Source organism: Somniosus microcephalus, chromosome 6 (assembly GCF_052327205.1).
Source record: "Somniosus microcephalus isolate GS21.2 chromosome 6, FLI_Smic_1.0, whole genome shotgun sequence".
NCBI lineage: Eukaryota > Metazoa > Chordata > Chondrichthyes > Squaliformes > Somniosidae > Somniosus > Somniosus microcephalus.
This window is the reverse complement of record NC_140992.1, coordinates 209,891,207-209,918,261: the sequence shown is the minus strand read 5'-3', so window position 1 is coordinate 209,918,261 and position 27,055 is coordinate 209,891,207. Positions and strand designations below refer to the sequence as shown.

The following is a 27,055-nucleotide window of genomic DNA, read 5'->3' as shown; positions in this document are numbered from 1 at the left end:
TTGGTAGTGCTGGGTTGAAATGGGCCAACACCTCTTTTGATGTGATCAATTCTTTACACTTCTGGAAAGCTCGTCTACGTTCGTCATCCCACTTCCATGGTACCCCTGTTTGCAGTAGGGTGTTCAGCGGGTGTAGTACCGTAGACAAATTTGGTAAGAACTTGTGGTAATAGTTTACCAGCCCGAGGAACGACCTCAGTTGTGACACATTTTCCGGTGCTGGAGCCTTGACTACTGCCTCAATCTTGTCAGGGGACTTATGTAACCCCTCTTCATCGATGACGTGGCCGCAATACGAGATCTGTTTCTGGAAAAACTCGCACTTGTGGTGATTAGTTCGTAGCCCATATTCCTTTAATCTGGCGAGCACCTTCTCCAAGTTAGCGAGGTGATCACCGTCATTTTCGCCCATGACCAAGATGTCGTCCAAATAACACTGGGTCCCTGGAATCCCTTGCAGGACCTGATCCATCGCCCTTTGCCAGATAGCCGGTGCCGAGGCCACTCCAAACACCAGCCGGTTGTATTGATAGAGACCTTTATGGGTGTTGATCGTAAGGTAATGTTTCGAAGCTTCTTCTACCTCCATCTGCAAGTACGCCTGGGCTAGATCAATTTTGGTGAAGCGTTTACCACCAGATAGCGAGGCGAAAATATCCTCAATTCGTGGAAGCGGATATTGCACCGTGTGAAGGACTGGGTTCACTGTCACCTTAAAATCCCCACAGATGCGGATCTTCTTTGGTTCCCCAGGCGTATTAATCAACGACCTCTTCATTACAGGGACAATGGGTGTAGCCCACTCGCTCCAGTCCACTTTGGACAGTACTCCTGAACATTCCAACCCTTCCAGCTCTGCTTCAACTGCTGGTCTGATCGCATAAGGCACTGGTCTGGCCTTCAGAAACTTTGGGCTTGCATTATCCTCTATTTTAATTCTTGCTGTTAATCCTTTTAGTGTTCCTTGTCCCTCCTGGAACACTTCTTTTGCATCAGTTAGCATTTTTGACAGTCGTCCAGGTGTGACGTCGTCATCCTTTTTGGCCTCCACCTTCAGTGCCTGTATGGAATGCCAATCTAAATGTATCTTCCGGATCCACTCACGTCCTAGCAGTGGTGGTCCTCCATTTGGCAATACATATATATCCATTTTAGGTATTTCCTGACCTTTATATGTCACTTTCACCCTTATTTTTCCTTTGGGGTAGACTTTTTGCCCCGTATACGTCTTCAAGACAATCTCTGTAGCTTTCAAGGGTATGTGTGAAAATAGCCGCTTGTAGTCTCTTTGATTTATGACTGTTAGAGCTGACCCTGTGTCCAATTCCATTTCCACTTGGACTCCGTCTATCTTGAGTGTAACCCAGATAGTCTGGTGATCCTCTATTTCGGTTACATTATGTAGTTTCAGACAACCCAGCTCCTTGCTTCCGGAGTCTGTGTCACTTTTCTGTTCGTCTGAACCACTGTCCATCACCTGGTGTACCTTTTTGTACTTCTCCTGTGGAGATTTCTTACTGTTGGTTTTCTTCCCAGACCTGCAGACTCTTGCTATGTGTCCTGCTTTCCCACACTGTCTGCACACTTGGTCCTTGAACCAACAATCTTTCTGGTCATGTGTTGTTCTGCCGCAGCGATAGCACTTCCCTGTTCCATAGGTCATTTCGTTGGTGCCGTGTTCTTGCGGTCTCCGTTGTATCTCTGCAGCGCCCCTTGCGGCTGCTTCGTGTGATACTGCCATACTGAAAGCTTTGTCCAGCGTAAGGTCCTTTTCTGATAGAAGCCGTTTCTGGGTTCCTTCACTTTGTAGCCCACACACAGACTTGTCCCTTAACATGTCTGCTAGTCCCGCTCCAAACTGGCAGTATTTCGATAGCTTGCGCAGTTCCGTTAGGTACTCAGCATTGCTTTCATCTTTGTGTTGGTTCCTTTTATGGAACTTAAATCGTTCTGCTATCAGCAGCAGTGTGGGGCTTAAGTGGTCCTGTAGGATTTCTACTATGCTTCCAAAATCCTTGTTTACCGGCTTCTCTGGGGTTATTAGATTTCGCAGTAACCCATAAGTTTTTGCACCCGTGGAATTTAACAGAACCAGTGCTTTATTAGCATCTGGCACTTCATTCACCCTGCAGTACACCTCAATACGTTCCACATATGTCGCCCAATCTTCGACTTCATTGTCGAACGTTGAGATACTGCCACTCTTTGGCATCCTTGGTTGTGCGTTAACTATCCCCAATGGTGCCTCCCGCGCTTCCCCTTCTTCTCCGCTGGCACAAAATGGCATCTCCCGTGCTTTCCTTCCTTCCCGCGCTCGCCCGTCTTCTCCGCTGCGGCTTCACAAAATGGCGTCTCCCGCGCTCTTCCTTCTTCTCCGCGGCTCAATGGCGCCTCCCGTGCTCTCCCTGCTTCTCCGCAGCTCAATGGCGTCTCCCCTTGCTTCGCCCCGTGGACCCTGATCAGCCCGTGATCCCTGGCTGTGCTCTGCGCGTTCTTCTCTTGATATTTGCCGACGCCGCTCAGTCTAGAACCCGGCTGTTTCTTACCCTCTCTCTCTCCGGTTTACAGTATTTTTCCTCGACGCCGCTCGGTGATCAATCCCCGGCTGCGCCCTGCTCTCTTCACCCTCTTTCTTACCCTGTCGACGCTGCCCGGATCTCTCTCTCTGCCGTCGGTCGGCTCCAGCCGTCGCTGCTCGGGAAGGGTCTGCTCAGGACCTGTCGTCGGTCTCTTACTGCTCGTTGTGGCTGGGGAACCAAGCCCGGCTCTCCACAGCCTCCCCAGTGAAGTTGAATCTCTGCCTGGCTGCTGGGCGGTTGCTCGTGGTCGACGCCTGTGTTCCTGGACTCGACTATTTTTTTGCACGGATTGTCCCTTCTGCCACGGTGGTGCTTGAGCCGAGCAGCACGAGAAGCAAGTCGGCCATGGTGACTGTGAGTAAAGGGAAAATAAATAAAATCAACGAAGGAGAAGGGCGGTGAGCTCGACCACGTTCGGGGGGGAAAGGAGCCGGACAGAAGTCGGGCCCAGAGGCGCTGAGACGGGGGCAGCGTGGAGCACGGAAGCCGCGGTACAAGCGGGCTGGGAGACGCAACGGCGTCGTGAGACAGCTAGACCGCGACCGGCGAAAAAGGCCGGCAGCGACCGGGGCCACGAAAAGCGGCGACCGGGATCGTAGGGCGCGGGAACAGATAAAATAAATAAACTGCGGAGAACTCAGCCGCAGCCGGGGAGGGAAGCAACGGACTGTGAGAGGGCTGGGAGGTGCGATTGGGAGCCCGAGCGAGCGGGAGAGACAGAGCCCGATCAAGGAAGGCCGAGCGAGAACCAGCCCAGCGGCTGAAACTGTTCGCCGCCAACGGGTTGTACCCAGCGCCGGTTGCCCTGCCGAGAGAAGGGAACGTGCTGAAGCCGACGCACAGGCTGCGAACCGCGAAAGCCAGCGGCCGTCGCCCGAGGGAAAGCTTACCCCTCCCGCCAGGGGAAGAAACGCGGGAAGCCGCCAGTAGGCGGGGAAGAAGACAGAAGCGGGAACCGCCATTTTGAAATTGGGCAGGGAAAGAAGACAAGCGCGGGAAACCGCCATCTTGGAAAAAGAAAAAAGAAAAAGTTAAAGAATATTGTTGTTGTTTCTCAGGAAGAGGTGAAGATGCCTAAGCGTAGTAACATCAACGGGTTCGATGCCGAGGTGGAAGATTGGCCCACGTATGTAGAGCGCATCGAGATATATTGTACGGCCAATAAGTTAGCAAATTATGAAAAAGCTCTAACCTTACTAAACTTAATGGGTGCGAGAACATACGGGTTATTGAAGCATCTTCTATCACCAGCTAAACCGGCAGATAAGTCTTTCGCTAATATTGTTGCTGTCCTGAAGGATCATTTTAACCCCGCACCGCTGATGTTAGCGGAACGATCTAAATTTTACGTGAGAATGCAACGAAAAGAGGAAAGCAACGCGGAGTACCTGGTTGAACTGCGGAGGCTAGCAAGATACTGCCAGTTTGGGGTAAATCTGCCAGAGGCACTGAGAGACAAGTTCGTGTGCGGAATGTCGAAGGAAGGAACACAAAAACGACTGCTCGAAGAGAACGATCTTACACTTGATAAGGCTGTCCTTATTGCAGCATCGCACGAAGCCGCAACGAGAGGCACGGCGGAAATGCAGCGGAAGACAGCGGTACTCAGAGTGGATCAAATGACTTCGAGTACAACGAAATGTTATCGTTGTGGGAAGACAACACACGACCAGAACCAATGCTGGGTTAAAAACCAGGAATGTAGGAAATGTGGCAAGCGTGGCCACATAGCTAAGGTATGCCGGGCAGGAAAGATGACCAGCAATAATAAGTCACCGCAGAAGAAGTACAGAAAGGTACATGAGGTGACTGGGAAGAGTCCAGATAAACAGAATTCAGACGCAGACTTCAACAGCAAGGAACTGGGTAGTCTGAGGATTCACAATGTGAGTAAAGAAGCTGACCGACAAACTATCTGGATCACACTACAGATTGCAAAAGTCCAAGTGAAGATGGAAGTGGACACCGGATCGGCGCTGACGGTCATGAATGAGCATGATTACAAAAAGTTATTCAAACATATTCCCCTACGGGATACGGAGATGGTATTGCAGACATACACGGGGCACAAAGTATACCCCATCGGAAAGATAGAAGTCAAGGTGAGATACAAGGACAAAGATCACCAAAGGATGGACATGTATGTGCTGCCCGAGGGAGGTCCACCACTTCTGGGACGGGAATGGATCAGGAAAATAAAGATAGACTGGCATTCGCTAAACACAATGACGGTAGATTCCGGAAAGGAAGAGGTCAAACCTGAACGGTTGTCCAGAATATTGGACGAAGCTAAAGAGGTATTCCAGCAAGGACTGGGAACACTGAGAGGAATTAAAGCAAAAATCAAGATTACAGAACATGCAAGCCCAAACTTTTTCAAAGCCAGATCAGTACCTTACGCGATACGACCTGCTGTGGAGGCAGAACTGGAAGAGCTTGAACGTTCAGGGGTACTGTCTAAGGTGGACAGGAGTGAGTGGGCCACGCCCATTGTTCCCGTCATGAAGTCTTCATCACGTAACAAGCCAGGGGGACTGGGAAAGGTCCGCATCTGCGGAGACTTCAAGATCACAGTTAATCCGGTGCTTCACGCGGTACAATACCCGCTTCCGCGGATTGAGGATATCTTTGCTTCATTGTCTGGCAGGCAACACTTCACCAAGATAGACCTGGCACAAGCATACTTACAAATGGAAGTCGAGGAAGAGTCGCGCCAGTATCTCACAATCAACACGCACAGAGGCTTGTATCGTTATAATAGACTGGTTTTTGGAGTAGCTTCGGCTCCAGCAATTTGGCAGAGGGCAATGGAGCAGGTCTTACAAGGTATTCCAAGCACGCAGTGTTACTTGGACGATATCCTGATTACGGGAGAAGATGAAGAGGAACACCTCACAAATTTGAAACGGGTGCTCAGCAGGTTGAAGGAATATGGCCTTTGAATTAATCGCCAGAAATGTGAGTTCTTCCAGAAACAGATCTCGTACTGCGGTCATGTCATTGACCAAGAGGGGCTACACAAGTCGCCTGACAAAATAGAAGCTGTCGTGAAGGCCCCCACTCCGGAAAACGTATCACAGTTGAGATCGTTTCTGGGGTTGATTAATTATTATCACAAGTTTCTGCCAAATTTATCCACGGTGTTGCATCCGCTGAATACTCTGTTGCGGAAAGAAGTGCCATGGAAGTGGAGCAAGGACTGTAAAAAGGCCTTTCGCAGAAGCAAGGCATTGATTACCTCTGAGGAAGTGTTGGCTCATTTCAACCCAACGTTACCTCTTCGGCTAGCTTGTGATGCTTCCCCTTATGGAATTGGAGCAGTACTTTCACACAGGTTCCCAAATGGCTCGGAAAGGCCAGTCGCATTTGCGTCCCGATCATTGACCTCCGCTGAGCGAAATTACGCCCAGATAGATAGGGAGGCCCTCAGCCTTGTGTGGGGAGTAAAGAAATTCAATCATTACCTGCAGGGCAAGAAGTTCACATTACTGACAGACCACCAGCCGTTGGTGTCCATATTCAACCCGAACAAGGCCGTTTCCACTATGACAGCGCAAAGGTTACAGAGGTGGTCCGTGTTACTTGGGGCACACCAATATGACATCGAATACAAAAGCTCCAAACAGCATGGAAATGCTGATGGGTTATCGCGCCTACCGTTGCCGGTAGTTGAAGAGGCGGCTGCAGTGGACCCGGTAGAGATGTTCCACTCGTCCATAGTAGAATGTCTACCAGTGACAAATTCGATGATCGAGAATGAAACAAGGAATGACCCGACTCTCTCACGAGTCTACGATTTAACAGTGGAGGGATGGCCAGCACATGGCGAACCAACGCTGCCAGCATTTTCGCAAAGAAAAGAACAGCTGTCAGTGTGCCGAGGAACCTTGATGTGTGGATCGAGAGTGGTGATTCCACCCAAACTTCAGCATAAGGTGCTAAAGGAGCTTCACGAGGGGCATCTGGGTGGAGTGAAAATGAAGAACCTAGCAAGAGCGTTTGTGTGGTGGCCAGGTATTGATGGAGACATTGAAGAAATAACCAAGAGCTGTCTAGGATGCCAGAAGGTCCAAAACGCGCCACCACAAGCTCCTCTGCATCCATGGGAGTGGCCCTCATCTCCTTGGCAAAGGGTACACATCGACTTTGCTGGTCCATTTATGGACTCAATGTTTCTAATAGCGGTGGATGCACACTCCAAGTGGCCGGAGGTAATAAAGATGTCCTCCACCACCACGGAAAAAACCATCACAGTATTAAGGACCATGTTTGCCAGGAATGGGCTGCCAGAACAGGTCTGTTCTGATAATGGACCGCAATTTGTGTCCGAAAAATTCAGGAAATTCTTAAAAAGCAATGGGGTCAAGCACTACACGTCAGCCCCATACCATCCCGCCACCAATGGCTTAGCTGAAAGGTTTGTCCAGACCTTCAAGAAGGCCATAAAGGCCATGGGTAATGAAAACATCAACTTACAACATAAAGTAGATAACTTCTTGTTGGCGTACAGGAATGCAACACATGCGGTCACAAATCAAACTCCCGCCATGATGTTTTTCAATAGAAGACTGAGATGCCGGCTGGATTTGATTAAGCCAAACGTCAGAAGGGACGTAGAGAACCGGCAATTCCAGGGCATGAATGAAAGGCCAACTAGATCTTTTCAGATAGGTCAACAAGTTTTGGCCCGGGACTACCGTACCGAGAAATGGCAGCCTGGAACTATTGTAAAAAGGCTAGGGCCGCTGCTGTATACTGTGGACATTGGTGACAGCATAATAAGGCGCCATGTTGACCAGATCATAGGGTCATCCACAAAGAGCCAACCTACTCCACAACCTTACACTGCTAATGTTGAAGCAGAGATACCCAGAACACCTACCTCCGATCTGGTGATACTGGAATCAGATGAACCTGACACTGTCCTTCAAGCCGACTCGACCCTACCAGAAGAACCTACTACCCCGCCGAAAACTACTACACCACTGAGGCGTTATCCGGATAGAGTCAGGAAACCTCCAGAGAGACTGAATCTGTGAACTGTTTTGCATAAAGTTGTATGTATGCTATGATGTTATGTTAATGGGGAATAAGTATGTTGTAAGCTAAAAAGGGAGGATTGTAGTGTATGTAACTATTCTACCTTTAAGAGAACTACTGTATGTAACCGTCCACCTTTAAGAGAACTATTTTATGTGTGGCACTACTTTGCCTTGGCTGCTGTATACTGTAATACCAACGGTGACCACACCGGTATATAAGTGCGGTGTCAGGATTTATTGGGCAGATTCGCCCTGACCTTCGAATAGTAAAGTCCTGTTAAAGTTACTCTTGTAGTCTGTGTATTACTTCGCTATACAACCCACAGACTTTACAGTCGCCACTGTTAGATCCGTGGTTCAGTGGATAAAGAATTACACAGATGCTGTACATAAACAAACAACAGGTCTTTACTGGAGGAGGGTCATCTCTAGACTGGAGTGCAGAGGCATGCGCACAGCTTATATACCGGTGTGGTTACTGCCGGTACTACAATATACAGGAGCTGTAAAAAGTAGCTCTGACTTAAAGCACATACACTACAGGACACTCCCCCTCTCTTCTGGGATCCAGACGAGGGGGAGGGACCTGAGGGCGAAAACCCCGCCCCTAACCCAGGTGTAGAGAGGGAGGGACCTGAGGTCGAAAACCCCGCCCCGGACCCAGCCATGGGACCTGGGGGCTGAGACTCTCAGCTTGCAGCAGCAGGCTGCGAAAAGTTACCTGCCCCTAGCCCAGGTTCGGGAGAGGTCAAGCCTGAGGGAGCAGCGGTTCGGGTTAAAGGCCCACCGGCCAAGAAAGCCCCACCCGCCAAGGCCCCTAGAAGGTCCCCACGGACGCCCCAGCCAAGAAAGCCATGGTCACCAGCCTTCCAGTTACCAAGGGCCGCCCCTCGAGTCAGGGAGAGGTCCAAGGACAGAGGTCCTCAGCCAGCAGCCATGGGCTGCGAGGGACCAACAGTGAAGGACGGTGCGGTCACGCCGGGGGTAGCGGCAAGCCGCAGTCTGACCAGGGATTAGCCTGGCTGCTCGGAGGCGGGAGGCGGATGTATATAGTTTGAGTTTAAGTTTTAGTTTAAGTAAAGTGTAATTACTTAACTTAAGTTTGGATGTTGGGAATAGCCCATCCCCTGCTGTCGCCATATACGGACTAAGGAGAGCTGCCAAGGAAGAAGACGACGACTTTGGCAGTGATGTGAGAGGGTTCATCGAACAAGAGTTCTATGTCGACGACGCACTGAAGTCATTCCCGACCGAAGCAGAGGCCATCAGTACCCTCGGACGAGCCCAGGAACTACTTGCACTATCCAACCTCAGGCTGCATAAGATAGCCTCTAACAGACCAGCAGTGATGGAGGCATTCCCCCCTGAAGATCGTGCTAAGGACGTCAAAGACCTAGACCTCTTCACTGATGACCTCCCCCTACAGCGTAGCCTAGGGGTGTCGTGGAACATAGCAACAGACACGTTCACGTTCCAAGTCCTAGACGCCAAGAAACCCTTCACACGTAGAGGAGTGCTCTCTACAGTCAACAGCCTATACGACCCTCTCGGCTTCTTAGCCCCTGTCACCATACAAGGCAGGCTGCTCCTCAGGGAACTCTCCATATGCGCTGAAGAGTGGGATTCACCTCTCCCTGAAGAGATGGAAGCAGAGTGGGACAGATGGAGAGACTCACTCCAAGACTTACAGGAGATCCGAATACCTCGCTGCTATTCGTCTTTCTCTCCCTTAAATGCCCAATTCAAAGAGCTTTGTGTCTTTGCAGACGCATCCGCTAAGGCCATTGCAAGTGTGGCTTATCTGAAGGTCACCACTCAAGAAGGACAAAGCAAAATCGGCTTCGTCTTTGATAGAGGCAAGTTGGCGCCCCAGCCAGACCTCACCATACCCAGGTTGGAACTGTGCATAGCAGAATGCAACCTACCCCCTCACAGCAGTCTAATGAAGCTGCATCCTATCATCGACACCAACGGACCGTCTCCGAGGTGGTTCTTCTTTGTCGCCAGAGGACTCCAGTGACAAGTAGAGTTCGGACTATGTGGAGTCGTTAATGACCCCAGAAGGGGAGTGTTCTAGACCGATGGACATTGTGACATCCTGGATATTTTTACATGCAATAGCACCCTCTGGTGGCGGTTATTGTGTTAACAGTTTGTAAGCTGGAAAGGTCATCTGTTCCTTTCTTCCTGTGTGAGGTCATTTGACCTTTGTTCCTTTCTTCCTGTGAGAGGTCATTTGACCTTCTTACCTTTCTTCCTGTTGACCCCAGGAAGCAGTTTTCCCAGGAAGAACCTGACTTAAGTAATGGAGAATTCCATGAGGGATTTTCAATCCAGTGTAATCTGACTTCATATGTTAGGCCAAACGCAATATCTGTGAGTATCTTTAGTTCTTAGCATAATAGCAATGTTGTCCGAGTAATATTTTGATAATACTATGTTTGTAAAAGGTTAATATTTAATAGTTACAGAAGTTAGTTCAAATGTTAGTTAGTTATACAATTAGTCTATTCTACTGTTGTAAATATGTTTATATCTTGTGTAATATCGAATGTGTAGTACTCAGTTTATGTACAAAACATACTTTGTCTTTGTTTACAGTTTCACAAATATGTTCAAGTAAAAGCTTCAAAACAGCAAACGGCTTCAGAAGAATTATTTTGAATAGAATGTTTAACTTGCTGGATAACTAGATAGGAGCACGTCTAGCGCGGCCAGTACAATTTGGGTCGAGGTCGCAGGACCCGACCATGCTTCACCAAGCCACAGAATCTCTTGGGGACCTGGCTGCATGTTTTTACATCTTTTTGCAGAAAGACTTTCAGGATGGAAGGGATCGTGATCCTATTCGCCCTGATGGGGATGAGCATAGAAAGACAGGGTGACGTCCAAGACTCCCACATCTACGGGTGTTCGGGAGACAGTGCGCTCATGGCAATCGATGGGAGCGGTGAACGGGATGCGGAGGAGACCACCATTTACTTCCACGAGGGAAGGTGGCCAGGATGGCTGGGGTCCAATTCATCTCAGTACTCCAGCCAAACCGGATTCACGTACGGGGAAGCCTCCCTCCTGTGCCCCAGGGTGCGAGTCGTTACCACAAGGGTCAGCATCACCGTTGGAAAACAAATATGTTTGACGTGTAAAGGACACATTCCACTGGATAGGTGGTGGTGGCTCAGAAAGTTGAGCAAGGACATGAGGAACCCTGAAGTCGAGTGGGAACGGTTGGGAAACAACACCCATCGGGCGATTACCGGGACTCATGGAGGACTAAGCGTGTGTTGGGACAAGTGGTGGGAACCGGATCAAGGGATTTATATCTGTATGTGGGGGTCAGAGAAGGTCTGCCCCGCAGGCATATCCATTATTTTCCACTGGCAGTGGCAAGACGCCAGGGATGGGATGAGGTGGGATACCAGCCTGAAGGCGTGCGCAGTCCCATTCGCCCCGATCCCAGTCAACGCCACTGAGCTGGTAACCTGCCCCCGTAAGCCCCTGCCCACGGTGCAGGCGGCGAGGTTATCCAGGGACGGTTGCCCCACCGCCACCAAGGGACCAGGGAACGGGTTGGTACTAGTCCCCACCAATCAGATGCTGTACCAGGGGGTACACTACGCGGTAGCCTCCGTGATTTTAAATCTCACCGAGGTACACTTACCAGAGTGGTGCCCCAAAGAAACAGAGCAGCTATACCAGGCCCTATTAAAGGACATGTTCAAGAAATTTTACGAGTTCGATTTTGCCCACGTGGACAAGACCGAGCTGTACACCACACACTGAGAATTTTTGGGTAATGCAGGGAGACAAAGAAGGGGATTATGGAATGATGTTTTTATTGCGTTTAATACTGGGTCCTCTGTCATCAACAGCTTGGATAACATAGAGCTGCAGACCGAGATAAACGGTTTAAAAACACAGTTAAAAAGGATATTACTGGATGAGAACAAGGTAGTGGGCTCGGAGTTGCATGAGGACCAAGCCATGATGGTCCATTTAAAGGAGATCATAGCCGAGTTGGAAAAGCATGCAAAGACGGTAAACGCTCTCATAAGGGAGGACAGAAATGCTTCTGACCAGGCTGCGCAGAATGAGGTGTGCGTGTTACACGGGGCGTGGTTACTGGGCGAGGGCTGCAGTAATCTGGAGGATTTAAAACAGGGTTTGGTCCCCTCCTGGATTAGCAACAAGAACCTCGCAGGGGGAGGGGAATGTTGTAGGGGGAGGAGGGAGGGGAAGGCAGTGGGGGAGGGGAAGGCAGTGGGGGGAGGGGGAGGGGAAGGCAGTGGGGGGTGGTGGGAGGGGAAGGCAGTGGGGGGAGGGGAAGGCAGAGGGGGAAGGGGAAGGCCGAGGGGGGAGGGGAAGGCCGTGGGGGGAGGGGGGAGGGGAAGGCCGTGGGGGGGGAGGGGAAGGCAGTGGGGGGAGGGGAAGGCAGAGGGGGAAGGGGAAGGCCGAGGGGGGAGGGGGGAGGGGAAGGCCGTGGGGGGAGGGGGAGGGGAAGGCAGTGGGGGGAGGGGGGGAGGGAATGCCGAGGGGGGAGGGGCTTGTGGAAGGCCGTGGGGGCAGGGGGAGGGGAAGGCCGTGGGCGGAGGGGAAGGCAGTGGGGGGAGGGGGTTGGGGAAGGCCGTGGGGGCAGGGGGGAGGGGAAGACAGTGGGGGGAGGGGGAGGGGAAGGTCATGGGGGGAGGCGGGTGGGGAAGGCCGAGGGGGGAGGGGAAGGGGAAGGGGAATGCATTGAGCCCATGCCAACTCCGGCTAGCCTCCAAAGCCTATCCAGTCCCCATGGATTGTGGGTGGTCCAACCGCACAATCATGGGAGTGGTAGTTAGGATGCCGGTCATGGGTAGGACAGCCCGACCCGCGCCGGTATACAGGGTGGAGAACATTGGAGTCATTCAAGGGGGTGCACACATTCGTTTCACAGTGGTTCCGCCTTACATCATTAAGTGGGAGCACGCTATGACAGGTACTGACCTCTCAGGGTGCCGGAGCCGGGGAGCACACATAATCCTGTGTCCCCAGCACTTGAATGCCTATTTGAAACCGCAGTGTGGGTTCAGAGCTGCTGACGCGAAGCCTACAAATTGTACCATGGAGGCAATGGCACAAGGCCATGTTCCCCTGTAGGTAGCATATATAGGAGATGGGACATATTGTGTCACCACCGGCGCGTCCCACTACCAGCATGGACAGCATAGTTGGTGTCCGGTTAGTGACAGCAGTTTCTGTTTTAAACCCGAGGCAGAAGTTCAAGTGGCCCAGGAGCGAATTGTCCCCATTCCTGAACCCTCCATTGTTCACCTCACTGTGAAGGAGAATTTTACGAATTTGCAAAAGTACGTAGCGCACTTTGGTTACGAAATTCCCCCTCTCCCTGAACACCTTACCAAAATACTCAAAGCCGTTATAGTTTCGCAGAAACACTTTTACACTCTCGAACAGAAAACAGTAGAGATAGGGACTAAGATATTGGATATAGTGACTCCACCCTGGTGGAACATTTTCAATAACATAGAGGTCCCTTCGTGGATCAGACTGGCTTCCCACATTCTCGTGGTTTGTCAGTTAGGGATAGTGTTGTATTTAGTTTGTATTCAGGGTAAGGGAAAAGGTCGGTGGTCAGAATTCTGAAACCAGAGGATCTGGAAGGAACATTATGTAAAGGTGGAGGGAGATACGCCGATTTAAGTCTTTTTCCCTGTATTTTGATTAAAGGATTGTTGTTTCTTTGTGTTTGTTATTTTTTATAAAGGTTTTTATTTTTTTTTTGCGACGCGGTTTAATAAAGCTATGTGTACCAAGTGGTGCAGGGGTGTTGGACCCCCTCCATGCTTGGATGTGTGTAAAGTCTGTAATTTTATCCTATGTATGCTTATGTACACTACATTTTCGCGGAATGGGAAATGCATGTGTCGTGGGTATATTAGATAGGTAATTACAGGGTAAGGTTCGCTATGGAGGGTCAGAAAAAAATTTGGCTCACCTTAAAAGTATGATACTTCAAGCAAGTTTTAGTATCACAGGGGGGAGTGTAAGATTTGCAAAATTTCTACATTTCCCCAAAGGTTGTTATTAATAAACGGGACCCTGCGTGGACATTTTAAATCAAAAGGGGTACCCAAGATGGCGTCCGTGCCTCATGGCAGAAAGCCTGTGAGATTTTAAAACTTGGACTCTGCAACGCAGGCAGCTTGTGGAGAAATCGAAACCAAAGCTGCAGTTTCTGTGAAGAGAGACATTGGGGGAGAAATTTGGTTGGTTGTGTTGTGTCTGTGTGTTGATAGAGACACCGAAGACAGGAGTTGGTTTCATAGGTGTTTACTAAACAAAGCCTGGAGGGGAACTAACTGATACAACACAATATACAGGCTTATATAGCCCGAGTGGCCATTACCGGCATTACAGTACACATGGGGCTCTTAAAGGCACATACACTACAATTCCTCCCCTTTTAGCCAACCAGTACATAATATTTTAAGTAATTATTAATTACATGTTACAAGAAAAATAATCTACACATTGCTGCAGTTAATTAATTATAAGTCAGTCTCTCTGGAGGCTTCCTGACTTGGTCCGGATAACGCCTCGGTGGTGTAGTAGTTTCTGGTGGTGTAGTAGGTTCTTTTGGCAAGGCTGATTCAGCTTGAATGCCAGTGTCGGGTTCATCGGGTTCCAGTATCAACGGATCGGAGGTAGATATGGGTATCTCTACTTCATCGTTAGGCGTATAGAGTTGTGGTGTAGGTTGTCCCTTTTCGGATGACTATGATTTGGTCAGCATGGTGCCTTGTTATGCTTTCTCCGATGTCCACGGTATACATCAGCGGTCCTAGTCGTGTGCAGATAGTTCCAGGCTGCCATTTCTCGGTATGGTAGTCCCGGGCCAAAACTTGTTGACCTATCTGGAAGGTTCTAGTTGGCCTTTCATTCATGCCTTGAAATTGCCGGTTCTCCACGTCCCTTCTGATGTTGGGCTTGATCAAATCCAGCCGGCATCTTAGGCTTCTATTGAAGAACATGGCGGGAGTTTGGTTTGTAACCATATGTGTTGCAATCCTGTATGCGAACAAGAAGTTATCCACCTTGTGCTGAAGTTTTATGTCTTCATTACCCATGGCCTTTATGGCCTTCTTGAAGGTCTGGACAAACCTTTCAGCCAATCCATTGGTGGCGGGATGGTATGGGGCGGACGTGTAGTGCTTAACCCCATTGTTTTTTAAGAACTTCTTGAATTCTTCGGACACAAATTGCGGTCCATTATCAGAACAGATCTGTTCCGGCAGCCCATTCCTGGCAAATATGGTCCTTAATACTGTGATGGTTTTTTCCGTGCTGGTGGAGGACATCTTTATTACCTCCGGCCACTTGGAGTGTGCATCAACCGCGATTAAGAACATTGAGTCCATAAATGGACCAGCAAAGTCGATGGGTACACTTTGCCAGGGAGATGAGGGCCACTCCCATGGATGTAGAGGGGCTTGGAGTGGAGCGTTTTGGACCTTCTGGCATCCTAGGCAGCTCTTGGTCATTTCTTCGATGTCTCCATCGATACCTGGCCACCATACAAACGCCCTGGCTAGGTTCTTCATTTTCACTCCACCCAGATGCCCCTCGTGAAGCTCCTTTAGAACTTTATCCTGGAGTTTGGGTGGAATCACCACTCTGGATCCACACATCAAGGTTCCTCGGCACACTGACAGCATTTCTCTTCTTTGCGAGAATGCTGGCAACAGTGGTTCGCCATGTGCTGGCCATCCCTTCACTGTTAAATCGTAGACTCATGAGAGAGTCGGGTCATTTCTAGTTTCCCTTTCAATGGCAGAATTTGTTACTGGTAGACATTCGACTATGGTAGAGTGGAAAATCTCCACTGGGTCTACGGTAGGTGCTTCTTCTACCGTTGGCAACGGTAGGCACGATAACCTGTCAGCATTCCCATGCTGTTTTGATCCTTTGTATTCTATGTTGTATTGGTGTGCCCCTAGAAAAAGGGACCACCTCTGTAGCCTTTGCGCTGTCATAATGGGAACACCCTTTTTAGGGTTGAATATGGAGATGAGGGGTTGATGGTAAGTCAACAAGGTAAATTTTTGTCCGTGTAGGTAATGGTTGAATTTCTTCACTCCCCATACCAGGCTGAGTGCTTCCCTGTCGATTTGGGCATAGTTACGCTCAGCTGAGTTCAATGAGCGTGACGCAAAAGCTATCGGCCGTTCCGAGCCATCAGGGAATTTATGCGATAATACTGCTCCTACGCCGTAAGGGGATGCATCGCACACCAGTCTGATTGGCAGTGATGGGTTGTAATGAGCCAAAACTTCTTTGGACATGATTAAGTCTTTGCATTTATGGAAGGCACGTTTACAGTCTTCGCTCCATTTCCAAATTACTCCTGTTTGTAGCAGTTCATTAAGAGGGTGTAGAAGAGTTGATAAGTTCAGTAAAAATTTATGATAGTAATTTATTAATCCCAGGAACGACCTTAATTGTGAAACATTTTCAGGTGCTGGGGCTTTTATGACCGCTTCAATTTTTTCAGGTGACTTATGCAACCCTTCCTTATTAATTATGTGGCCACAATATGATATTTGATTTTGGAAAAATTCGCACTTGGGGCGATTTGCTCGTAGGCCCCGTTCTCTCAGCCTAGTGAGCACCTGCTCCAAATTGGCAAGGTGCTCGTTGTCATTTTCTCCTGTTACAAGGATGTCGTCTCGGTAGCATTGAGTCCCCGGAATCCCTTGGAGGACTTGCTCCATAGCTCTTTGCCAGATAGCTGGAGCGAATGCTGCTCCGAAAACCAGTCGATTGTACTGGTACAGACCTTTGTGTGTATTTATCGTGAGATATTTTTTAGAGGCCTCTTCAACCTCCATCTGTAGATATGCCTGTGCCAAGTCAATTTTGGTGAAACGTTTCCCTCCGGATAGTGAGGCGAAAATATCTTCTGTCCTCGGAAGAGGATACTGTACCGTGTGAAGGACCGGGTTTACAGTCACCTTGAAGTCTCCACAGATGAGAATTTTTCTCTGTTCTTCAGATTTATCATTATTCAATGCTTTCTTTATGACTGGAACGATGGGTGTTGCCCACTCGCTCCAATCTATTTTGGATAATACGCCTGCCTTTTCCAAATTCTTCAGCTCTGCCTCGACTGCTGGACGAATTGCGTATGGCACCGGTCTTGCCTTAAAAAACTTGGGAATTGCTGCATCTTCCACTTTTATTGAGGCGGTGATGCCTTTCAAGGTTCCTAGTTTCTCTTGAAACACTTCTTTGGCGTTGGCCAAGATGTCTTTTAATCATTCAGGTATGACGTCATCATCGTTTTTTTTCTTACTGGTCACCATCAGTGCCTGAATGGAGTGCCAGTCTAAACGTATTTTCCTGATCCATTCACGGCCCAACAGCGGTGGACCACCATCTTGTAGAATGTATAAATACAACTTTTGTATTTCCTTGCCCCTTATTTTTCCTTTGGGGTATACTTTCTGCCCCGTATATCTTTTCAAGATAATGGATGTGTCTTTTAAAGGTATATGCGGAAATAGCCGCTCGTAATCCCGTCGATTTATGACGGTCAGAGCTGATCCTGTATCTCGTTCCATTTTAACTGGGGACCCTGCTATCATGAGGGTAACCCAAATGGTCTGGTAATCATCTTTGGCAATTACATTATGTAATTTGAGACAGCTTAGTCTCTTGTTTTCGGAGTCGCTATCGCTCTTCTAATCTTTGGAGCTACTGTCTGTCATCATTTGTACCTTTCTGTACTTTTCTTTATTGATTTTTTTTCTCCTGTCTGTGGATTTTTTTTGTCCAGATCGGCATACCCGTGGAATGTGTCCAATCTTTCCGCATTGCCTGCATGCTTTGTCCTTGAACCAGCAGTCCCTCTGGTCATGGGTGGATCTGCCGCAGCGATAACATCTCTCGAAACCCTGTGTCATTTCATGGGTGCCGAAGTCCTGTGTCTTTTGTTGTATCTCTGCAGCTCCTCTTGCGGCTGCATCGTATGATACAGCCATACTGAAAGCCTTGTCCAGTGTTAAATCTTTTCAGAAAGTAGCCTTTTCTGTGTTCCTTCACTTAAGAGAGCGCAGACGAATTTGTCTCGAAGATAATCTGCTAGACCTGCCCCGAATTGGCAGTGTTTTGATAGCTTTCTTAATTCGGTGAGGTAATCAGCGTTACTTTCATTCTTGTGTTGATTTCTCTTGAAGAATTTGAATCGTTCCGCTATCAGCAGCGGTGTTGGGTTTAAGTGCTCCTGTAGGGTATCAACAATTTTGTAACAGCCCGTATGTCTTTGCACCCATTAGATTTAGCAGTACTGAAGCTTTTTTTTCATCTTGTATTCCATTTGCGGTGCAATATACCTCCACTCTTTCCACATATGTGGTCCAATCCTCTATCTCGTTATCAAAAGCATCAATATTGCCAGACTTAGGCATCCTAGAAATAAAATGGCGCTTCCCGCGCTTTTCTTTCTTTTCTGCAGAAAAGATATGGCACTTCCCGCGCTTCCCCGCCGCTGCTGCCGATGACAACTCTGTTTCCCGCGGTTTCCGTTCTTTTTATTTATTTATTTACAGTTGGAGACTCGTTCCCGCTGGACTCTCTCTCTAGGTCTGAACGCCGACCTGCTTGCAGCGGCAGGGCTCCGAGTGCTCCCTCCCCGTCTGTTACTGCTTGCCTCCGCTTTCGCTGCTTGGCCCAGCTGTAGAGCCAGCCGCTGGAGCCCCAGCCCGACGCCCAGGAAGGATTATTGCAGTACCTGCCACCAGCTTGGCTAGCTGGTGAAACCACAGCTTTTTCTTTTTCTTGATTTTTCTTCAACTTTGGACGCCAGAGGAATCGATGTCCTTGAGGTGCTGCCGAATTGCAGGTAAGTCCATTTCCAATTCGTCGCCACTGTTGTGTCTGTGTGTTGATAGAGACACTGAAGACAGGAGTTGGTTTCATAGGTGTTTACTAAACAAAGTCTGGAGGGGAACTAACTGATACAACACAATATACAGGCTTATATAGCCCGAGTGGCCATTACCGGCATTACAGTACACATGGGGCTCTTAAAGGCACATACACTACAGGTTGCGCCACCGATTAACGCCTAAAGAGGCCGGGAAGTGGGGCGCTAGCCAATTTCCGGGCGGGCGCAGGGCGCCTAGTGCCTCGCCCCATATTGAGCATGCATTTAGCGCCGGCGCTTAGCGCCCGCTCACGGGCGCAGGCTGATTATGACATCATTTGAGTGTGCAACGCCTTTTGGGCGCCCCGGACCGGAAATTCGGTGGCGCCCCCCTCCGTAGCGCCTGGCGCTAATAGCGACAGCTTACCTGGAACCTTACCAAGTCGCTCTCGGGCTGGAGGAGCGTTATTTAAAGGGGACTGGTGTGGCTTAAAAGCAGCAGCCATTTTTGGAGCACAACTTCCTCGAGAGCTACAAAGAGTTGCTGAGCTGCACACTGAGAGCCATTTGACCACTGAGCCAGCGCAGGCAGACGATATTCAGCCTTCTGACCATCACCTTGCTGTTGGTGAGCCTTGACAACGGGGAACCTTACTGTGGGCACTTATTATGGGGGCTGCATTGGAGGGGAACGTCCTGCTGCTGAATCATCTGGAAAGGGCACTGAGATGCTGGGAGAGGGGGGCGGGCATGGCCAGGCGGAGGAGGGCCAACAGACGTCGCCACAGCAGACCTTACGCTGGCAGGGTTTTCCGACAGCAGTTTTCCTACATGAACATGTCGGAGGAGCAGTGTGTCAGAAGGCTGCGATTTAGAAAGGAGGTGGTGACTGAGCTGTGCCAGTTGCTTCTGCCAGATCTGCAGCCTCAGATAAGGTGCAGGACATCTCTGTCGGTGGCTGAGAAGATGCCTGCTGGCCTGAACTTCTACGCGAGCGGCTCTTCTCAGGCTGCGCGTCAGAGGCTGATCAGAAGTAGCTTCTAGGCCCCTGTCACGGAATGCTTGCTGCCATTCCAAGAACAGGAATGGAACCGGTCTGATACCCCCAAGCCTGTGAAGGGCAAGATGCATGTAAATAGCAGGCATGGCCATTGTAAATGAAGAAAGTGTTTCATTACACAAAATGTGGTTCCTTCAAATATGAGAAAGCTATGGCAACAGAAAGCAAAACTAATACACTGACACATAACTGACTCTCACACCCGGGAGACTGTCCAAAACATAAATCACATTCCGACCATCTTCCTTGGCCTTGATTCCACTGCGCCAACCAAAGCACCCAATGCCCCATCAGTGAGACGTTCCGCCCTCTGCCTCACCCTTTCCATGTCTTGCTAGGCTGGTGCGCCACAGGTAGGCTCCCACCACTTTGAAGGCCTACAAGGCAGTGAGTGTGTCTGGTGATGCCAATTGACCTCCCCTTTAAGAGCTGGCCGGCGCCAGTGTGTCTCAGGGAAAGTGATTATTGACAGCACCTTCGCTGCGCCCCGCCGCCGCGAAATTGGGTTGCGCCGCCGGGTTAGCGCCTTAAGAATAGCATGCAGCACCTGATTTTGCGCCGCAATCACCTTTAGGGGTGCTGCAACCCAATATCGTGTTAGGTGGCATTAAATTGCACCTGGCGCTAAACTTTGTGCATCGCCAGGACTAGCACCCCAAACGCGGCTATACCGAATTTTTAGGCCTTTGTATTTTGAAACCAGACAGGGCTTTGAATTATGTATTAGATCGAATTGGAGACAAATTTAAACCCAGTTAGGCCTATAGTTAAGGCCATCAAGCAGTTTACATATATAATCGGCAACAGATTAAGGAAGCCGTCGAGGCTGGACAGGCCCATCAAGGAACATTCATAACAAAACAAGTCAATTATCGGGCCGGTAGATGCGATTACCAGCCATCTAGAAACAGTTAGTATAGATTGCTACCGTTATTTAAAATAGCCCGCCAAGATTAAGACAAAGAACTAACCTGATTTGGCGCACAGATAAGGGTTTTCGAAAAGAGTATAATTGAAGGCCCCGGGTAGCAATCTCGCTCTCTCTCTCACTCTCTGCTCGGCTCTTCTGTCCCTCACCCTCGTGGCTGTCACTCTTTCCCCGTCCCGTGCTTACCCCCTGGCCTTTGCCCGTGCCTTTTCCCACTCCATCTGGAAATCGCCCAGGCACTGCATCGGGCGGACATGGACAATTCAGGCCAGGTGAGGCGGGACGCGATGAGGGGAGGAGGAAGACCAACTGAGGAAGACCAACTGAGGAAGACCAACTGAGGAAGACCAACTGAGGAGACGAACTCAGGGTAGGCTTCGAATCATCGGGCCTTCAGCCTCAGCCAACCTGCGACTATCTTCATACAAACTCAAACTGTCGGCCGAAGAAGAGGAATCATCCCTGCAAGGTAAAGTACCCAAACAGAGACTTTAACTTTGGGGTACTCGAACCTGGAGAACGCCCTTGCAGCACCCGGAGACCACGTGACGACGGCAGGCTCCAGAAAGCACCAAGAGCGAACCCCGAACCCCACCGCTGTTTTGAGTTCAGCAAACCCTTTTGATTGGTGAGTATAAATTCTGGCCCCTCATAGCTTAATCTAGTTAGGTATAGGGGGTGGGATAAGGATAAGGGGATTGTTAAGATAGTTGTTTTCCCTCGATGTGCCATGTGTTCCCCATTCCCTGTATATAAGTATATAGTTATTTGTATTTGCCTGTAATTTTATATACTGGTAACTTCTCATAAGACTGTGTTAATTTTTCTGTTTAATAAAATCTTGAGCTTTGCTTACATCCAAACCACCTGTCTACTCGAGTCTTTTCTGTATCGCTACCTGTACCTAAGTCCGGTGTCGAGAATCTCAGGGGCGTGGGAGCGATTCGAACCACTCACGGGTAGTCAGAGGTGTAAAGTCTGTGGGTTGTATAGCGAAGTAATACACAGACTACAAGAGTAACTTAAACAGGACTTTACTATTCGAAGGTCAGGGCGAATCTGCCCAATAAATTCTGCCACAGCACTTATATACCGGTGTGGTCACCGTCGGTATTACAGTATACAGCAGCCAGGATAAAGTAGTGCCACACCTAAAATAGTTCTCTTAAAGGTGGACGGTTACATACAATAGTTCTCTTAAAGGTAGAACAGTTACATACACTACAATCCTCCCTTTTTAGCTTACAACATACTTATTCCCCATTAACATAACATCATAACATATCCAACTTTATGTTACAACAGTTCACAGAGGTAGTCTCTGCGGAAACAGTTCACAGATTCAGTCTCTGCGGGAAACAGTTCACAGATTCAGTCTCTGATCTTCTTGACTCGGTCCGGACCACGCCTCCGTGGTGTAGTCGGGTCACCTTGCTAGAGGGACTCATCCCATAGTCCTTCCCTAGACTTAACAGCTTTATTTCCATCACTTCTGAACCAGCATTGCTGACTTTTTTAAAACAAACAAAAAACAGTTGGATTGCCTTGGGAAATTTTCCTACTTTCCAACTGATTTGGCCCCGTTCAGGGGACCACGTGTGTGATCGGGTAGAGGTAATAATGGTTCAGATGGTTATCATCTTCTGCTTCGTCTTTTCCTTTTTTGCTTCTTGGAGACTCTCGGGGCTCCATTGTCAGCTGCCAGCTGTAATGCCACCATCTCCCTATGTTCCTTAGAATTTAAGTGATTCATCCTGATTTCGGCACTTTGGGAGTTCTCAGCACAAGCTGGGCAGACCAGGTCCTCGTAATATTCAGTGTCACTCAACAGATCATGGTAATATTCAGTGTCGTCCTGAGCTAGGCCAGCGAGAGGGTCTTCTATTTCCTCCTTACCCAGCTGGACGTTAGCCGACTTTTGTTCCAAATCCCGACATCTGTCCTGAAGAGACTTCATCATGCGTTCAGATTCATCCCGCTTTTTCTGGGCTTCCTGCAAGTCTTTTACTAATGACCTCATTTGTGATTTCAATACTTCAACTTCATTCGGAGATTGATTGATCGGACTATTCAATCCCTCTACTGAAGTAGCTGTTTCAGTATTCTGTTGTTCTACATTGCCGTGCGTCAGCGTACTTTTGGCATCCAAGGGCTGTTCTGCTGCAGACTTCTCAGTCTGAGTTGCCACCTCAGCTCTTCCAATGACTTTTGAGAGCTCCCTTCCCTTTGAAGATTGAGGCTCGTATTTAAGTTTTTCCCATTTTAGAGTTTTATCCCTCAGCATATGAATGAGTTGGCTGACTGTTAACTCTTCTGCCATCATCCCTTTTCCATTAACTACAGGGCTGTTTATAACCTTGCCCTGGAGGAGTTGGCTGACTGTTAACTCTTCTGTCCTCATCCCTTTTCCATTAGCTGCAGGGCTGTTTAGAACCTTGTCCTGGGGCTCCTTTGCTGCTTCTACTTCGCCATCATCCGCAGCCCCCATCATTCGAATTTCCACAAATGAATCGTCCGGTGATGCTGCACCCAACTTCAGTAGGAGCTCGGAAGTCATGTCGACCAACTCAGCTTTTTCTGCCTGCAACCTGCTAACCAGCGCCTTCAGTTGCGGCACATCTTGTTCCACCGGATTGGAGCACGCCCCTTCAGAAGCCGAATCAGCTTTGATTCGTTTGGCCTCCTCGTGCAGACGGTTTGTGTGCTCCTGCTCCCTTTTCTTCCCCAGCTGCTTCTGTTGTCTTTCCAGATTCTCCCATTCGGTATCATAGGACTTTTTCATTGCTTTCATCTCTTGCTCGAGACGGCAATTCAATTGTTCTAATTGCTGTCGTAATCTGAAATAAGTCTGCGTTCGAGCTCGATGTTCCTCAGTAATATATATGTCTGTAACTTGAACAGACTCAGAATTCTCTGTCAAGCTATGTTGTTGTTGTTCAGAGGAATTCTGTTCTGAAGCTTTGTTCTCCTCTGGAGCATAAGCCTTTATGCCCACATTCGTTCTACCAACCTTAGTCAGCAAGTTCATTTTAGACTTGTCTTTCATGCTTGGGCTGGTCTTATCGTCATCCGTTTCAGAGTCTGAGCTGATTGTCTGCCCCGAGTCCTCACTCGTTATTGCTTTGAGGTAGTGCCATTCCATGTCTATTTTCTTGATCCACTCCCGTCCTAGAAGTGGTGGTCCTCCCTCAGGTAGTACGTATAAGTCCATTCCGGGGTGTTCTTTGCCCCTGTCTCTCACCTTGACTCTTATCTTTCCCATGGGGTATACTTTATGCCCCGTGTATGTCTGCAATACGAACTTGGTATCTCTCAAGGGTATATGTGAGAATAGCCGGTTGTAATCCCTTCGATTTATGACTGATAGGGCTGATCCAGTGTCCAATTCCATTCTCACTTGGACTCCGGCTATTTTTAGCATGACCCAGATAGTTTGTAGGTCAGCTTCCTTACTCACATTATGAATTCTCAGACTACCCAGTTCCTGGCCGCTTGGGTCTGAATCCGAATTCTGTTCATCTGAACTCTTCTCAACCACCTTGTGTACTTTGTTGTACTTTTCCTGTGATAGCTTTTTTTTTTGGTTGTTGGTCTTCTTCCCTGACCGGCATACTTTGGCTATGTGACCCAGTTTGCCACATTTCCTACAGTCCTGGTTTTTAAACCAGCATTGGTTCTGGTCGTGTGTTGTCTTCCCACAACGATAACATTTCGTTGCACCCGAAGTAATTTGATCCACACTGAGGACCGCTGCCTTCAGCTGCATTTCTGCAGTTCCTTTCGCTGCGGCTTCGTGTGATGCTGCAATAAGGACAGCCCTATCCAGTGTAAGGTCGTTCTCTTCGAGCAGTCGCTTTTGCGTTCCTTCCTTCGACAACCCGCACACGAACTTGTCTCGCAATGCCTCTGTCAGATTTCCTCCAAACTGGCAGTATTTCGCTAGCCTACGCAGTTCGACCAAGTATTCCGCGTTGCTTTCCTCTTTCCGTTGCGTTCTCACATAAAATTTGAATCGTTCCGCCAACATCAGCGGCGTGGGGTTCAAGTGATCCTTCAGAACAGCAACAATATTATCGAAGGTTTGATCCGCCGGTTTAACTGGTGCTAGAAGATGCTTCAATAGCCCGTATGTCTTCGCCCCCATCGAGTTTAGCAAGGTTATAGCTTTATCATCATCCTCTATTTTATTGGTCTCACAATATATCTCAATGCGTTCTACATACGTGGCCCAATCTTCTACCTCGGAATCGAAATCGTTGATGTTACCACGCTTAGGCATCTTCACCTCCCTGATAAACAACAACGAAATATTTCTTTAACTTTTTTTTAATTTTTTATCCAAGATGGCGGTTTCCCCGCGCTTATCTTCTTTCCCCGCCCCTTTCAAAATGGCGGTTCCCGCTTTTCTTCCCCTGGCAGGAGGGGTAAGCTTTTCCCTCGGGCAACGGCCGCTGGCTTTCGGGGTTCGCAGCCTGCGCTTCGGCTTCAGCGCGTTCCCTTCTCTCGGCTGGGCAACCGGCTCTGGGCACAACCCGTTGACGGCGAACAGTCTCAGCCGCTGGCTGGATCTCGCTCAGTCTCCCTTGCTCGGGCTCTGTCTCTCCGGTGCTGGGTACAACCCGTTGACGGCGAACAGTTTCAGCCGCTGGGCTGGATCTCGCTCAGTCTTCCTCGGGCTCTGTCTCTCTCGCTCGCTCTCTCTCGGGCTCTGTCTCTCCCGTTTGCGCGGCTCTCGCTCGGGCTCTGTCTCTCCCGCTCGCGCGGCTCTCAATCGCGCCTCCCAGCCCTCTCGCAGTCCGGTGCTTCCCTCCCCGGCTGCGGCTGAGTTCTCCGTGATTTATTTATTTTATCTCTTCCCGCGCCTTACGATCCCGGTCGCAGCACTTCGTGGCCTCGGTCACTGTCCGACCTTTTTCACCCAATCGCTCCTCCCAGCCTCTCGCAGTCCGGTGCTTCCTCCCCGGCTGCGGCTGCGTTCTCCGCGGTTTATTTATTTTTATCTCTTCCCGCGCCTTACGATCCGGTTGCAGCGCCTCGTGGTCGCGGTATTTGTCCGGCCTTTTTCGCCGTCGCGGTCTAGTCGTCTCACGACGCTCCCCAGCCAACTTGTACCGCGGCTTCTGCTCCACGCTGCCCCAGTCTCAGCGCCTCTGGGCCCGACTTCTGTCCGGCTCCTTTCCCCCTCGACCGTGGTTGAGTGCACCGCCCTTATCCTCCGTTTATTTGTTTCTATTTTCCCTTTACTCACAGTCACCGTGGCCGACTTGCTTCTCGTGTTGATCGGCTCACTCACCACCGTGGCAGAAGGGACAATCCGTGCCTGTTGCTGATGGAAGACTTCGTGTTTGAATCTTCCTCCTTTCTTGGTCTGCAGACTCGAGTTTTCTCTCAGCAAAACGACGAGGGCGGGTGCCTCTTTTCGACGCTCGTTTACTTCTTCAGAAGTATTGTTGCCGCAGGGTAAGATCGAACTCGTCGCCACTGTAAAGTCTGTGGGTTGTATAGCGAAGTAATACACAGACTACAAGAGTAACTTAAACAGGACTTTACTATTCGAAGGTCAGGGCGAATCTGCCCAATAAATTCTGCCACAGCACTTGTATACCGGTGTGGTCACCATCGGTATTACAGTATACAGCAGCCAGGATAAAGTCGTGCCACACCTAAAATAGTTCTCTTAAAGGTGGACGGTTACATACAATAATTCTCTTAAAGGTAGAACAGTTACATACACTACAAGAGGCATAACTGACTGGGCCCACGCGCCACCCCCTACAGGTAACACCAGAGTTAAAACTACTCTCAGCGGTATGAATCGGAACAGCACCTACCAGGAAATTCCTCAGAGCTGCTCCCGCTCCGCTGGCGTTACTTCGCCAGAAGTGCAGGAGAAACCTCGTTTACGCGAGCAGATAGAGTTTCCACCACACTTCCGGCGAAGAAACAACGGCAGTGTGGGAGCAGCTCTGAGGAATTTCCGGGTCATTGGCACATTTGAACAAAAATCCTCTGTGCAATATTTAAATGTATTCTTTAGCCCATTTAAAATAAATGAATGCATTAAAATACAGAGAGAGGAATTTTATATGAGTGAGCGAATGTGTTTGCTACAAATAGTACTGGTAGCAATTTCACCTCTATATAGCAATACTCCAGGGAAGAATCACAAAAATTATATTTGAGAGCATTCTCTTATGTACTTATCTTTCTTAAGGTTTTTTTTTAATTACCTACACTCATTTTCAGAGTGTCACTAAAATCCAAATTAATGCACAATGATTGGTCCAGTGGGATTCCCACCTCCAGCACTCCCTGACTCTCATTAAATTTTATTTCAGCAATATACTGGCCTCCCAGCAGATAGCGCGTTTAGACTTTTCACGAGGCGCCACTTTAATTCATGAGTTTCCACAAGTCGGCTTCAAACAGAACTCTGAAGAATTAATTAGTCATTGTATATATGTAGTACAACTAGATTTTTATTTTTAAGAGGTGGGGCGGACATCAAGGCAGCGTTCGGCTGTGTGTGGCCCC

At 49.0% G+C, this 27,055-nt stretch overlaps 1 protein-coding gene across 1 annotated transcript in view; it reads right to left on the bottom strand.

Annotated features, from left to right (window-relative positions):
* LOC147116426 (dynein axonemal heavy chain 5-like) overlaps positions 1-27,055 on the bottom strand; it is a 345,860-nt gene that overhangs the window by 299,858 nt on the left and 18,947 nt on the right. The window lies entirely within an intron of this gene.